Here is an 18,157-nt window from a genome sequence, read left to right on the forward strand (position 1 = left end):
AAATTTTAGTGTTTATGTACCGAAAAAAATTAAAACAATAAAAAATGTTAGTAAAGAAAATTTAATCACACACCACAAATGAAGAAAAAAGTTTTGTTGTCCAAGTTTGGGAAATTTCACTTCTTAACCCCTAACAGCTTGGAATTTTATAAGAAAGAGATTTCTTCCACAAATGCTTAAAAACGGATATGCTTGCTTGAAACATGTTAAAGATGCAAATCACCTATGGATCCAAAACTTTTAAAGAGAATAACAAACGCTCATTAAATTCTCAAGTGAATGTGCGGTGGGATATTTACCCGAGTCAAACAAGCCATTATTTTGGCCATTTACAAAAAGTTGACCTAGTCATCATCGATGACTGTAAAGTGATTTATCATGCGTAACGGGCTAGATTACCCTAAGAAATGACTTATGGATTGGGAGTCAACACTCAGTTCAAAATCCCCCGCCTCCCCCTTTTCCCGATGATTACACAACCTGATATATAAAAACTAAACAAACCTTACAATCCTTAAAAATTATAGACACTCTTTGGAATGATCTCTCTCTACATTTGTGGATTGTGCATTTCCATTTTAGATTTACTTTTTTTCTTAAATCAAAACTTTGAGTATTCGCTCTCCCTTCATCTTGTAAACCAAAAAGGCAAATATATCACAAAAAATTAAATAAATTTAAAGTTTATGTATGGAGAAAATTTAAAACAATAACAAATGTTAGTAAATAAAATTTATTCACACACCTCAAATTAACACAAAAAGTTTTGTTGTTCAAGTTTGGGAAATTCCACTAGTTGTTGACCCTAACAGCTTGGAATTTTATAAGAAAGAGATTTCTTCCACACATGCTTTAAAAATGGATATGCACAGTTGAAACATGTTATATATGCAAATCACCTACGGATCCAAACTTTTTTAAGAGAATAAAAAACACTCATTCAATTCTCAAGTGAACATGGGGTGGAATATTTACTCGAGTCAAACAAGCCATTATTTTGCCCATTTACAAAAAGCTGACCTAATGATCATAGGTTTTTGTAAAGTGATTTATCACGCGTAACGGGCTATATTACCCTATGAAATGACACATGGATTGCGAGTCAACACTCAGTTAAAAATCCCCCGTCTCCCTTTTTTTTCGATGATTGCAAACCCTAATATTTAAAAAAAAAAAAAGAGCGTACAATCCCTATAAATTACAGACACTCTTTGGAATTATATCTTTCTACATTTGTGCATTGTGCATTTCAGTTTTAGATGAACTCTTTTTTCTGAAATCAAAACTTTAAGTTTTTGCTCTCCCTTCATCCCGTAAACCAAACAGGCAAATAGATCACAACAAAATGAAAATTTTAGATTAGATGTATGTAAAAAATTTAAAACAATAACAAATGTAAGTAAAGAAAATTCATACACGCACCTCAAATGAACACAAAAGTTTTTTTGTCCAAGTTTGGGAAGTTCCGCATGTTGAACCCTAAAAGCTTGGAATTTTATAAGAAAGAGATTTCTTCCACACATGCTTTAAAAATGGATATACATGCTTGAAACATGTCAAATATGCAAATCACATTCGGATCCAAACCTTTTAAAGTGAATAAAAAACGCTCATTAAATTCTCAAGTGAACATGCAGTGGGATATTTACCTGAGTCAAACAAGCAATTATTTTTCCCATTTACAAAAAACTGACCTAACGATCATAGATGATTATAAAGTGACTTATCATATGTAAAGGGCGATATTACCCTAAGAAATGATTTATGGATTGGGAGTCAACACTTAGTTAAAAATTCCCTGCCTCCCCTTTTTCTCGACGATTGCAAAACCTAATATATAAAAACTAAAAAGAGCTTACAATCCCAAAAAATTATAGACACTCATTTGGAATTTTGTCTCTCTACATTTGTGCATGATGCATTTCCAATTTAGATGTACTCTTTTTTCTTAAATCAAAACTTTGAGTTTTCGCTTTCCTTTCATACCGTAAACCAAAACGGCAAATAGATCACAACATAATGTATGGAAAAAATTTAAAAGAATAAAAAATGTTAGAAAAGAAAATTTATTCACACAGCACAAATGATGACAAAAGTTTTGTTGTCCAAGTTTGGGAAATTCCACTAGTTAACCCCTAACAGCTTGGAATTTTATGAGTAAGAGATTTCTTCCACACATGCTTTAAAAACGGATATGCATGCTTCAAACATGTTAAAGATGCAAATCACCTATGGATCCAAACCTTTTAAAGAGAATAAAAAACGCTCATTAAATTCTCCAGTGAACGTGTGGTGGGATATTTACCCGAGTCAAACAAGCCATTATTTTGCCCATTTAAAAAAATCTGACCTAACGATCATAAAGAATTGTAAAGTGATTTATCATGTGTAACGGGCTAGATTACCCTAAGAAATGACTTATGGATTGGGAGTCAAAACTCAGTTAAAAATCCCCCGCCTCCCCCTTTCCTGATGATTCCACAACCTGTTATATAAAAAATAAAAAGAGCTTACAATCCCTAAAAATTACAGACACACTTTGGAATTATCTATCTCCTCATTTGTGCATTGTGCATTTCCATTTTAGATGTACTCTTTTTTCTTAAATCAAAACTTTGAGTATTCGCTCTCCCTTCATCTCGTAAACCAAAGAGGCAAATAGATCACAACAAAATCAAAATTTCAAATTTTATGTATGGAAAAAATTTAAAACAATAACAAATGTTAGTAAATAAAATTTATTCACACACCACAAATGAACACAAAAGTTTAGTTGTCCAAGTTTGGGAAATTCCACTAGTTGTTCACCCTAACAGCTTGAAATTTTATGAGAAAGAGATTTCTTCCACACATGCTTTAAAAATGGATATGCATGTTTGAAATAAGTTAAATATGCAAATAACCTATGGATCCAAACCTTATTAAGAGAATAACAAATGCACATTAAAATCTCAAGTGAACAAGCGGTGGAATATTTAGTCGAGTCAAACAAGCCATTATTTTACCCATTTACAAAAAGATGACCTAATGATCATAGATGTTTGTAAAGTGATTTATCATGCGTAACGGGATATATTACCCTAAGAAATGACTTATGGATTGGGAGTAAACACTCAATTAAAAATCCCCCCTCCCCCTGTTCCCGACGATTGCAAAACCTGATATATTAAAAAATAAAAAGAGCTAACAATCCCTAAAAATTACAGACACTCTTTGGAATTATCTCTCTTCATTTGTGCATAGTGCATTTCCATTTTAGATTTACTCTTTTTTGTTATATCAAAACTTTGAATTTTCTCTCTCCCTTCATCCCGTTAACCAAAAAGGCAAATAGATCACAACAAAATGAAAATTTTAGAGTTTATGTATGCAAAAAATTTAAGACAATAACAAATGCAAGTAAATAAAATTTATTCACACACCTTAAATGAACAAAAAAGTTTTGTTGTCCAAGTTTGGGAAATTCTGGTAGTTCAATCCTAAAAGCTTGGAATTTTATAAGAAAGTGATTTCATCCACACATGCTTTAAAAATGGATTTGCATGCTTGAAACATGTTAAAGAGGCAATTCACCTATAGATCCAAACCTTTTAAAGAGAATAACAAACGCTCATTAAATTCTCAAGTGAATGTGCGGTGGGATATTTACCTGAGTCAAACAAGCAATTATTTTTCCCATTTACAAAAAGCTAACCTAACGAATATTGATGATTGTAAAGTGATTTATCATGCGTAAAGGGCTATATTACCCTAAGAAATGACTTATGGATTGGGAGTCAACACTTAGTTAAAAATCCCCCGCCTCCCCCTTTTCTCGATTATTACATAACCTAATATATAAAAACTATAAAGAGCTTACAATCCCAAAAAATTACAGACACTCTTTGGAATTATGTCTCTCTACATTTGTGCATGATGCATTTCCATTTTAGATGTACTCTTTTTTCGTAAATCAAAACTTTGAGTTTTCGCTCTCCCATCATCCCGTAAACCAAAAAGGCAAATAGATCACAACAAAATGAAAATTTTAGAGTTTATGTAAGGAAAAAATTTAAAACAATAACAAATGTAAGTAAAGAAAATTTATTCTCACACCACAAATGAACACAAAAGTTTTGTTGTCCTAGTTTTTTAAATTCCACTAGTTCAACCCTAACAGCTTGGAATTTTATAAGAAAGAGATTTCTTCCACACATGCTTTAAAAATGGATATTCATGCTTGAAACATGTTAAAGATTCAAATCACCTATGGATCCAAACCATTTAAAGAGAATAACTAACGCTCATTAAATTTTCAAGTGAACGTGCGGTGGGATATTTACACAAGTCAAACAACTATTATTTTGCCCTTTACAAAAAGCTGACCTAACGATCATAGATGATTGTAAAGTGATTTATCATGCGTAACGGGCTATATTACCATAAGAAGTGACTTATGGATTGGGAGTCAACACTCAATTAAAAATCCCCGGCTTTCCCCTTTTCCCGACGATTGCAAAACCTAATATATAAAAACTAATAAGAGTTTACAATCCTCAAAATTTTCAAACACTCTTTGGAATTATCTCTCTCTACATTTGTGCCTTTTGGATTTCCATTTTAGATGTACTCTTTTTTCTTCAATCAAAACATTGAGTTTTCGCTGTCCTTTCATCCCGTAAACCAAAACGGTAAATAGTTCACAACAAAATGAAAATTTTAGTGTTTATGTAGGGAAAAAATTTAAAACAATAACAAATTTCAGTAAAGAAAATTTATTCACACCCCACAAATGTTTCGTTGTCCAAGTTTTGGAAATTCCACAAATTGTTGACTGTAACAGCTTGGAATTTTATAAAAAATAGATTTCTTCCACACGTGCTTTAAAAAGGGATATGCATTCTTGAAACATGTTAAAGATGCAAATGACCTTTGGATGAAAACCTTTTAAAGCGAATAACAAACGTTCATTAAATTATCAAGTGAACGGTGGGATATTTACCCTAGTAAAACAAGCCATAATTTTGCCCATTTACAAAAAGCTAACCTAACAATGATAGATGATTGTAAAGTGATTTATCATGCGTAACGGGCTATATTACCCTAAGATATGACATATGTATTGGGAGTCAACACTCAATTAAAAATCCCCCGCCTTCCACTTTTTCTGACGAATGCAAGACCTGATATATAAAAACTAAAAAGAGCTCACAATACCTAAAAATTGCAGACACTCTTTGGAATTATCTCTCTCTACATTTATTCATTGTGCATTTCTTTTTTATATGTACTCTTTTTTCTTAAATAAAAACTTTTAGTTTTCGCTCTCCCTTCATCCCGTAAACCAAAAAGGCAAATAGATCACAACGAAATGAAAATTTTAGAGTTTATGTGGGGAAAAAATTTAAAACAATAACAAATGTCAGTAAAAAATTTTATTCACACACCACAAATGAACACATAAGTTTTGTTGTCCAAGTTTGGGAAATTCCACAAGTTTTACCCTAACAGCTTGGAATTTTTTAAGAAAGAGATTTCTTCCATACATGCTTTAAAAATGGATATGCATGCTTGAAACAAGTTAAAGATGCAAATCACCTTTGGATCCAAACCTTTTAAAGACAATAACAAACGCTCATTAAATTCTCTAGTGAACGTGTTGTGGGATATTTACTCGAGTCAAACATGACAATATTTTGCCCATTTAAAAAAACTGAACTAACGATCATAGATGATTGTAAAGTGATTTATCATGCGTAACAAGCTATATTACCATAAGAAATGACTTATGGATTGGGAGTCAACGATTAGTTAAAAATCCCCCGCCTGCCCCTTTTCCCGTCGATTGCAAAACCTGATATATAAAAAGTAAAAAGAGCCCACAATCCCTAAAAATTACAAACACTCTTTGGAATTATCTCTCTCTACATTTGTGCATTCTGAATTTCCTTTTTAGATGTACTCTTTTTTCTTAAATCAAAACTTTGAGTTTTCACTCTCCCTTCATCCCGTGAACCAAAAAGGAAAATAGATCTCAACAAAATGAAAATTTTGGGGATTATGTATGGAAAAATTTAAAACAATAACAAATGTACGTAAAGAAAATTTATTCACACACCACAAATGAACACAAAAGTTTTGTTGTCCAAGTTTGTGAAATTCCACTAGTTCAACCCTAACAGATTGGAATTTTATAAGAAAGAGATTTCATCCCCACATGCTTTAAAAATGGATATGCATGCTTGAAACATGTTAAAGATGCAAATCACCTATGCATCCAAACCTTTTACAGGGAATAACAAACGCTCATAAATTCTCAAGTGAACGTGCTGTGGGATATTTACCCGAGTCAAACAACCATTATTTTGGCCATTTCCAAAAAGTTGACCTAACAATCATAGATGATTGTGAAGTCATTTATCATGTGTAACGGACTATATTACCCTAAGAAATGACTTATGGATTGGGAGTCAACACTCTGTTAAAAATCCCCCGCCACCCCCTTTTCCTGATGATTGGAAAACTTGATATACAAAAACTAAAAAGAGCTCACAGTCCCTAAAAATTGCAGACACTCTTTGGAATTTTATCTCTCTACATTCGTGCATTGTGCATTTCCATTTTAGATGTACTCTTTTTTCTTAAATCAAAATTTTGAGTTTTCGCTATCCCTTCATCTCATAAACCAAAAAGGCAAATAGATCACAAGAAAATCAAAATTTTAGAGTTTATGAATGGAACAAATTTAAAAAAATAACAAATGTAAGTAAAAAAAAATTCATTTACACACCACAAATGAACACAAAATTTTTGTTGTCCAAGTTTGGGAAATTCCACTAGTTCAACCCTAACTGCTTGGAATTTTATAAGAAAGAGATTACTTCCACACACGCTTTAAAAATGGATATGCAGGCATGAAACATGTTAAAGATGCAAATCACCTATGGATCCTAACCTTTTGAAGAAAATAACAAACGCTCATTAAATTCTCAAGTGAACGTGCGGTGGGATATTTACCGGAGTCAAACAAGCCATTATTTTGCCCATTTACAAAAAGTTGACCTAATGATCATAGATGATTGTAATGTGATTTATCATGTGTAACGGGCATGATTACCCTAAGAAATGACTTATGGATTGGGAGTCAACACTCAGTTCAAAATCCCCTGCCTCTCTCTTTTCCCGATGATTGCACAACCTGATATATAAAAACAAAAAAGAGCATACAATCCTTTAAAATTACAGACACACTTTAGAATTATCTCTCTCTGCATTTGTGCATTGTGCATTTCCATTTTAGATGTACTCTTTTTTCTTAAATCAAAATTTTGAGTATTCGCTCTCCCTTCATCTCGTAAACCAAAAAGTCATATAAATCACAACAAAATAAAAAATTTAATGTTTATGTAAGGAGAATATTTGAAACAATAACAAATGTTAGTAAATAAAATTTATTCACACACCACAAATGAACACAAAAGTTATGTTGTCCAAGTGGGAAATTCCACCAGTTGTTGTCCCTAACAGATTGGAATTTTATAAGACAGATATTTCTTCCACACATGCTTTAAAAATGAATATGCATGCTTGAAACATGTGAAAGATGCATATCACCTACGGATCCAAACTTTTTAAGAGAATAACAAACACTCATTCAATTCTCAAGTGAACATGGGGTGGAATATTTACTCTAGTCAAACAAGCCATTATTTTGCCCATTTACAAAAAGCTGACCTAATGATCATAGACGATTGTAAAGTGATTTATCATTCGTAACGGGGTATATTACCCTAAGAAATCACTTATGGATTTGGAGTCAACACTCAGTTAAAAATCCTCCACCTCCCCCTTTTCCCGATATTTGCAGAACCTGATATATAAAAACATACAAAGAGCTCACAATCACTAACAATTATAGACACTCTTCTGAATTATCTCTCTCTACATTTGTGCGTTGTGCATTTTCACTTTAGATGTACTCTTTTTTCTTAAATCAAAACATTGATTTTCGCTCTCCCTTTATCCCGTAAACAAAAAAGGCAAAAAGATCACAACAAAATAAAAATTTTAGAGTTGTTGAATGGAAAAATTTTAAAACACTAACAAATGTAAGTAAAAACAATTTATTCATACACCACAAATAAACACAAAAGTTTTGTTGTCCATGTTTGGGAAATTCCACTAGTTCAACCCTAACAGCTTGGAATTTTATTAGAAAGAGATTTCATTCCCACATGCTTTAAAAATGGATATGCATGCTTGAAACATGTTAAAGATGCAAATCACCTATGCATCCAAACCTTTTAAAGAGAATAACAAACGCTCATTAAATTCTCAAGTGAACATGCTGTGGGATATTTACCCGAGTCATACAACCATTATTTTACCCATTTACAAAAAGCTGACCTAACGATCATAGATGATTGTAAAGTGATTTATCATGCGTAACGGATTATACTACCCTAAGAAATGACTTATGGATTGGGAGTCAACACTCAGTTAAAAATCCCCCACCACCCCCTTATCCCGACGATTACAAAACCTAATATATAAAAACTAAAAAGTGCTTACAATCCCAAAAAATTATAGACACTCTCTGGTATTATCTCTCTCTTCATTTGTGCATTGTGCATTTCCATTTTAGATGTAATCTTTTTTCTTCAATCAAAACTTTGAGTTTTTGCTCTCCCTTCATCCAGTAAACCAAAAAGGCCAATAGATCACAACAAAATGAAGATTTTGGAGTTTATGTATCAAAAAAATTTAAAACAATAACAAATGTCAGTATAGAAAATTTTTTCACACACCACAAATGAACACAAAATTTTGTTGTCCAAGTTTTGGAAATTCCACTAGTTATTGACCATAACAGCTTGGAATTTTATAAGAAAGAGATTTCTTCCACACATTCTTTAAAAAAGGATATGCATTCTTGAAACATGTTAAATATTCAAATAACCTACCGATCCAAACCTTTTAAAGAGAATAACAAACGCTCATTAAATTATCAAGTGAACCATCGGTGGGATATTTACCTGAGTCAAACAAGCCATTATTTTGCCTATTTACAAAAAGTTGACCTAACGATCATAGATGATGGAAAAGTGATTTATCATGCGTAACGGGTTATATTACCCTAAGAAATCACTTATGGGTTGGGAGTCAACAATCAGTTAAAAATTCCTTGCCGCCCCCTGTTCTCGACGATTACAAAACTTGATATACAAAAACTAAAAAGAACTCACAGTCCCTAAAACTTACAGACACTCTTTGGAATTATATCTCTCTACATTTGTGCATTGTGCATTTCCATTTTAGATGTACTCTATTTTCTTAAATAAAAATTTTGAGTTTTCGCTCTCCCTTCATCCCGTAAACCAAAAAGCCAAATAGACCACAACAAAATGAAAATTTTAGATTTTATGTATGGAAAATGTTTTAAAAAAAATGTAAGTAAAAAAAAATTAATTGACACACCACAAATGAACTCAAAATTTTTGTTGTCCAAGTTTGGGAAATTGCACTAGTTCAAGCCTAATTGCTTGGAATTTTATAAGAAAGAGATTACTTCCACACATGCTTTTAAAAATGGATATGCATGCTTGAAACATGTTAAACATGCAAATCACCTATGGATCCAAACCTTTTAAAGAGAATAACAAATGCTCATTAAATTCTCAAGTGAACGGGCGGTCGGATATTTACCCGAGTCAAACAAGCCATTATTTTGCCCATTTAAAAAAAGCTGACCTAACGATCATAGATGATTGTAAAGTGATTTATCATACGTAACGGCTATATTACCCTAAGAAAGGACTTATGGATAGGGACTCAACACTCAGTTAAAAATCCCCCGCCTCCCCCTTTTCCTGACTATTGCAAAACCTGATATATAAAAACTAAAAAGAGCCTACAATCCTTAAAAATTACAGACACTCTTTGGAATTATGTCTCTCTACATTTTTGCATTGTGCATTTGCATTTTATTTGTTCTTTTTTTTTCTGAAATCAAAACTTTGAGTTTTCGCTCTCCCTTCATCCCGTAAACCAAAAAGGCAAATACATCACAACAAAATGAAAATTTTAGATTTAATGTATGGAAAAAATTTAAAATAATAACAAATGTTAGTAAAGAAAATTTAATCACACACCACAAAACAAGACAAAAGTTTTGTTGTCCATGTTTTGGAAATTCTACTAATTAACCGCTAACAGCTTGGAGTTTTATTAGAAAGAGATTTCTTCCACACATGCTTTAAAAAGGGATATGCATGCTCGAAACATGTTAAAGATGCAAATCACCTATGGATCCAAACCTTTTAAAGAGAATAACAAACGCTCATTAAATTCTCAGGTGAACATGCAGTGAGATATTTACCTGAGTCAAACAAACCATTATTTTGCCCATTTACAAAAAGTTGACCTAATGATCATAGATGATTGTAAAGTGATTTATCATGCGTAACGGGCTAGATTACCCTAAGAAATGACTTATGGATTGGGAGTCAACACTCAGTTAAAAATCCCCCGCCTCCTCCTTTTCCCAACGATTGCAAAACCTGATATATAAAAAAATAAAAAGAGCTTTAAATCCCTAAAAATTACAGGCACTCTTTGGAATTATATCTTTCAACATTTGTGCATTGCGCATTTCCATTTTAGATGTACTCTTTTTTCTTAAAACAAAACTTTGAGTTTTCGCTCTCCCTTCCACCGGTAAACCAAAAAGGCAAATAGATCACAACAAAATGAAAATTTTAGAGTTTATGTATGTAAAAAATTTAAAACAATAACAAATGAAAGTGAAGAAAATTTTTACAAAAACCTCAAATGAACACAAAAGTTTTGTTCTCCAAGTTTGGGAAATTCTGCTAGTTCAACCCTAAAAGCTTGGAATTTTATAAGAAAGAGATTTCTTCCACACAAGCTTTAAAAACGGTTATGCATGCTTGAAACATGTTGAAGAGGCAAATCACCTACGGATCCAAACCTTTTATAGAGAATAACAGACGCTCATTAAATTCTCAAGTGAACATGCGGTGGGATATTTACCTTGGTCAAACAAGCAAATATTTTTCCCATTTACAAAAACCTAACCAAACGATAATAGATGATTGTAAAGTGATTTATCATGTGTAAAGGGCTATAATACCCTAATAAATGACTTATGGATTGGGAGTCAACACTTAGTTAAAATTCCCCTGCTTCCCCCTTTACCCGACGATTGCAAAACCTAATATATAAAAACTAAAAAGAGCTTACAATCCCAAAAAATTATAGACACTCTTTGGAATTATGTTTCTCTAAATTTTGCATAATGCATTTCAATTTTAGATGTACTTTTTTTTTCTTAAATCAAAACTTTGAGTTTTCGGTCTCCCTTCATACTGTAAACCAAAAAGGCAAATAGATCACAACCAAATGAAAATTTTAGAGTTTATGTATGGAAAAAATTTAAAACAATAAAAAATGTTAGTAAAGAAAATTTTTTCACACACCAAAAATGATGACAAAAGTTTTGTTGTCCAAGTTTGGGAAATTCCACTAGTTAACCCCAAACAGCTTGGAATTTTATTAGTAAGAGATTTCTTCCACACATGCTTTAAAAATGGATATGCATGCTTGAAACATGTTAAAGATGCAAATCACCTATGGATCCAAACCTTTTAAAGAGATTAACAAACGCTCATTAAATTCTCAAGTGAACGTGTGGTGGGATATTTACACGAGTCAAACGAGCCATTATTTTGCCCATTTAAAAAAATCTGATCAAATGATCATAGATGATTGTAATGTGATTTATCATCCGTAACGGGCTAGATTACCCCTAGAAATGACTTATGGATTGGGAGTCAAGACTCAGTTAAAAATCCCCCGCCGCCCCCTTTGCCCGATGATTGCTCAACTTGATATATAAAAACTAAAAAGAGCTTATAATCTGTAAAAATTACAGACACTCTTTGGAATTATCTACCTCTACATTTGTGCATTGTGCATTTCCATTTTAGATGTACTCTTTTTTCATAAACCACAAAGGCAAATAGATCACAACAAAATAAAAAATTTAAATTTTATGTATGGAAAAAATTTAAAACAATAACAAATGTTAATAAAGAAAATTTATTCACATACCACAAATGAACACAAAAGTTTTGTTGTCCAAGTTTGGGAAATTCCACTAGTTGTTGACCCTAACATCTTGGAATTTTATAAGTATGAGATTTCTTCCACACATGCTTTAAAAATGGATATACATGTTTGAAACATGTTAAAAAGGCAAATCACCTACGGATCCAAACCTTTTTAAGAGAATAACAAACACTCATTAAAATCTCAAGTGAACATGTGGTGGAATATTTACTCGAGTCAAATGAGCTATTATTTTGCCCATCAACAAAAAGATGACCTAATGATCATAGATGATTGTAAAGTGAATTATCATGCCTAACGGGCTATATTACCCTAAGAAATGACTTATAGATTGGGAGTAAACACTCGCCTCCCCCTGTTCTTGACGTTTGCAAAACCTAATATATAAAAAAATAAAAAGAGTTTACAATCCCTAAAAATTACAGACACTCTTTGGAATTATATCTCTCTTCATTTGTGTATTGTGCATTTCCATTTTAGATGTACTCTTTTTTCGTAAATCAAAACTTTGAGTTTTCGCTCTCCCTTCATCCCGTAAACCAAAAAGGCAAATAGATCACAACAAAATGAAAATTTTAGAGTTTATGTATGTAAAAAATTTAAAACAATAAAAACTATAAGTAAATAAAATTTATTCACTCACCTCAAATGAACACAAAAGTTTTGTTGTCCAAGTTTGGGAAATTCCGGTAGTTCAATCCTAAAAGCTTGGAATTTTATAAGATAGAGATTTCTTCCATACATGCTTTAACAATGGATATGCATGCATGAAACATATTAAAGATGCAAATGACCTATGGATCCAAACCATTTAAAGAGAATAACAAACGCTCATTAAATTCTCAATTGAACATGCGATGGGATATTTACCTGAGTCAAACGAGCAATTATTTTTCTCATTTACAAAAAGCTGACCTAACGATTATAGATGATTGTAAAGTGATTTATCATGCGTAAAGCGCTATATTACCCTAAGAAATGACTTATGGATTGGGAGTCAACATTCAGTTAAAAATCCCCCGCCTCCCCCTTTTCCCCATGATTGCAAAACCTAATATATAAAAACTAAAAAGAGTTTACAATCCAAAAAAATTATAGACACTCTTTGAAATTATGTCTCTCTATATTTGTGCATGATGCATTTCCATTTTAGATGTATTCTTTTTTCTTAAATCAAAACTTTGAGTTTTTGCTCTCCCTTCATCCCGTAAACAAAAAAAGGCAAATAGATCACAACAAAATAAAAATTTTAGTGTTTATGTATGAAAAAATTTAAAACAATAAAAAATGTAAGTAAAGAATATTTACTCTCACACCACAAATGAACACACAAGTTTTGTTGTCCAAGTTTTGGAAATTTAACTAGTTCAACCCTAAGAGCTTGGAATTTTATAAGAAAGAGATTTCTTCCACACATGCTTTAAAAATGGATATGCATGCTTGAAACATGTTAAAGATGCAAATCACCTATGGATCCAAACCCTTTAAAGAGAATAACTAATGCTCATTAAACTTTCAAGTGAACTTCCGGTGGGATATTTACCCGAGTCAAACAACCATTATTTTGCCCATATACAAAAAGCTGACCTAACGATCAAAGATGATTGTAAAGTGATTTATCATGCGTAACGGGCTATATTACCCTAAGAAATGACTTATGGATTGGGAGTCAACACTCAGTTAAAAATACCCCGCTTCCCCCTTTTCCCAACGATTGCAAAAACTAATATATAAAAACAAAAAAGAGTTTACAATCCCCAAAAATTACAAACACTCTTCGGAATTACGTCTCTCTACATTTGTGCATTTTTCATTTCCATTCTAGATGTACTGTTTTTTCTTCAATCAAAACTTTGAATTTTCACTCTCTCTTCATCCAAAACGGCAAATAGATCACAACAAAATGAAAATTTTTGAGCTTATGTAGGAAAAAAATTTAAAACAATAACAAATATCAGTAAAGAAAATTTTTTCACACCCCACAAATGAACACAAAAGTTTTGTTGTCCAAGTTTGGAAAATTCCACAAGTTGTTGACCCTAACAGCTTGGAATTTGATAAAAAAGAGATTTTTTCCACACATGCTTTAAAAAGGGATATGCATGCTTGAAACATGTTAAATATGCAAATGACCTTTGGATCAAAACCTTTTAAAGAGAATAAAAAACGCTCATTAAATTCTCAAGTGAACGTGCGGTAGGATATTTACCCAAGTAAAACAAGCCATAATTTGGCCCATTTACAAAAAGCTAACCTAACAATCATAGATGATTGTAAAGTGATTTATCATGCCTAACGGGTTATATTACCCTAAGAAATGACATATGAATTGGGAGTCAACACTCAGTTAAAAATCCCCCGCCTTCCCCTTTTCTCGACGATTGCAATACCTGATATAAAAACTAAAAAGAGCTCACAATCCCAAAAAATTATTGACACTCTTTGGAATTATCTCTCTCTACATTTGTTCTTTGTGCATTTCCATTTTATATGTACTCTTTTCTCTTAAATAAAAACTTTTAGTTTTCACTCTCCCTTCATCCCGTAAACCAAAAATGCAAATAGATCACAACAAAATGAAAATTTTAGAGTTTATGTATGGAAAAATTTTAAAAAATAACAAATGTAATTAAAATTTGTTTTATCACACACCACAAATGAACACGAAAGTTTTGTTGTCCAAGTTTGGGAAATTCCACTAGTTCAACCCTAACAACTTAGAATTTTATAGGAAAGAGATTTCATCCACACGTGCTTTAAAAATGGATATGCATGCTTCAAACATGTTAAAGATGCAAATCCCCAATGGATCCAAACCTTTTAAACTGCATAACATATGCTCATTATATTCTCAAGTGAACATGCGGTGGGATATTTGCTCGAGTCAAACAAGCCAATATTTTGCCCATATACAAAAAGCTGACCTAACGATCAGAGATTATTGTAAAGTGATTTATCATGTGTAACGGGCTATATTACCCTATGAAATGACTTATGGATTCAGAGTCAACACTTAGTTATAAACCTCCCCCAAATCCCCCTTGTCCCTTCGATTGCAAAACCTGATTTTATAAAAACTTAAGAGAGCTCACAATCTCTAAAAATTACAGGCACTCTTTGGAATTATGAGTGTCTACATTTGTGCATTGTACATTTCCATTTTAGATGTACTTTTTTTTCTTAAATCAAAACTTTGAGTTTTCGCTCTACCTTCGTCCCTTAAACCAAAAAGGCAAATAGATCACAAAAAATCAAAATTTTAGAGTTTATGTTTGGAAAAAATTTAAAACAATAAAAAATTTAAGTAAAAAAAATTATTCACACACCACAAATGAACACAAAAGTTTTGTTGTCCAAGTTTTTGAAATTCCACTAGTTCAACCCTAACAGCTTGGAATTTTATAAGAAAGAGATTTCATCCACACATGCTTTAAAAATGGATTTGCATGCTTGAAACAGGTAAAAGATTCAAATAACCTATGGCTCCAAACCTTTTATAGAGAATAACAAATGTTCATTAAATTCTCAAGTGAACGTACGGTGGCATATTTACTTGAGTCAAACAAGCCATTATTTTGCCCATTCACAAAAAGTTGACCTAACGATCATAGATGATTTTAAAGTGATTTATCATGACTAACAGGCTATATTACCCTAAGAAATGACTTATGGATTGGGAGTCAACACTCAGTTAAAAATCCTTCGCCTCCCCCTTTTCAAAACGATTGCAAAACCAGATATATAAAAACAAAAAAGAGCTTACAATCCCTAACAATTACAGACACTCTTATGAATTATATCTCTCTACATTTGTGCATTGTGCATTTCAATTTTAGATGTACACTTTTTTCTTAAATCAAAACTTTCAGTTTTCGCTCTCTCTTCATGCCGTAAACCAAAAAGGCCAATAGATCACAACAAAATGAAAATTTTAGAGTTTATGTATGAAAAAAATTTAAAACAATAACAAAAGTAAATAAAGATAATTTATTCACACACCACAAATGAACACAAAAGCTTTGTTGTCCAAGTGTGGGAAATTCCACTAGTTGTTGACCCCAACAGCTTGGAATTTTATAAGAAAGAGATTTCTTCCACACATGCTTTAAAAATGGATATGCATGATTGAAACATGTTAAAGATGAAAATCACCTATGGATCCAAATCTTTTAAAGAGAATAACAAACGCTCATTAAATTCTCAAGTGAACATGCGGTGGGATATCTACACGAGTCAAACAAGCCATTATTTTACCCATATACAAAAGGCTGATCTGACGATAATAGATGATTGTAAAGTGATTTATCATGCGTAACGGGGTATATTACCCAAAGAAATGTCATATGGATTGGGAGTCAACACTCAGCTAAAAATCTCCCGCCTCCCCCTTTTCTCGACGATTGTAAAACCTTATTTATAAAAGCTAAAAAGAGCTCACAATCCCTAAAAATTATAGACACTCTTTTGGAATTATCTCTCTCTATATTTGTCCATTGTGCATTTCCATTTTAGATATACACTTTTTTCTTAAATCAAAACTTTGAGTTTTCGCTCTTCCTTCATCCCGTCATCCAAAAAGGTAAACTGATCAGAACAATATGAAAATTTAAGAGTTTATGTATAGAAAAAATTTAAAACAAAAACAAATCTAAGTCAAAAAAATTTATTCACACACCACAAATGAACACAAAAGTTTTATTGTCCAAGTTTGGGAAATTCCACTAGTTCAACCCTAACAGCTTGGAATTTTATAAGAAAGAGATTTCATCCACACATGCTTTAAAAATAAATATGCATGCTTGAAACATGATAAAGATGCAAATCACCTATGGATCCAAACCTGTTAAAGATAATAACAAACACTCAATAAATTCTCAAGTGAACATGCGGTAGGATATTTACCCGAGTCAAACAAGCCATTATTTTTCCCATTTACAAAAAGCTGACCTAACGATCATAGATGATTGTAAAGTGATTTATCAGCGTAACGTGCTATATTACCCTAAGAAATGACTTATGGATTGGAAGTCAACACTGAGTTAAAAATCCCCCGCCTCCCCCTTTTCCCGACGATTGCAAAACTGGATATATAAAAACTAAAAAGAGCTTACAATCCCTAAAAATTACAGCCACTCATTTGAATTATCTCCCTCTAAATTTGTGCATTGTGCATTTCCATTTTAGATGTACACTTTTTCCTTAAATCAAAAATTTGACTTTTCACTCTCCGTTCATGCCGTAAACCAAAAAGGCAAATTGATCACAACAAAATAAAACTTTTAGAGTTTATTTATGGAAAAAATTTAAAAGAATAACAAATGGAAGTAAAAAAAATTAATTCACACACCACAAATGAACTCAAAATTTTTTTTGTCCAAGTTTGGGAAATTCCACTAGTTCAAACCTAACTGCTTGGAATTTTATAAGAAAGAGATTACTTCCACACATGATTTAAAAATGGATATGCATGCTTGAAACATGTTAAAGATGCAAATAACCTATGGATGCAAACCTTTTAAAGAGCATAAAAAATGCACATTAAATTCTCAAGAGAACGTGTGGTGAGATATTTACCTGAGTCAAACAAGCAATTATTTTACCCATATAGAAAAAGCTGACCTGACGATCATAGAAGATTGTAAAGTGATTTATCATATGTAATGGGCTCTATTACCCAAAGAAATGTCATATGAATTGGGAGTCAAAACTCAATTCAAAATCCCCTGCCTCCCCCTTTTCCCGACGATTGTAAAACCTTATATATATAAAAACTAAAAAGAGCTTACAATCCCTAAAAATTATAGACACTCTTTGGAATTATCTCTCTCTATATTTTTGCATTTTGCATTTCCATTTTAGATGTACACTTTTTTTTTAAATTAAAACTTTGAGTTATCGCTCTCCCTTCATCCCGTAAACCAAAAAGGCAAATAGATCACCACAAAATGAAAATTTTAGAGTTTATGAATTGAAAAAATTTAAAACGATAAAAAATGTAAGTAAAGAAAATTTATTCACACACCACAAA

The sequence above is a fragment of the Aristolochia californica genome, unplaced genomic scaffold, assembly GCF_029961685.1.
Source record: "Aristolochia californica isolate CCGP_79_NKW_82.1479 unplaced genomic scaffold, dmAriCali1.0.hap1 SCAF_1, whole genome shotgun sequence".
Lineage (NCBI taxonomy): Eukaryota > Viridiplantae > Streptophyta > Magnoliopsida > Piperales > Aristolochiaceae > Aristolochia > Aristolochia californica.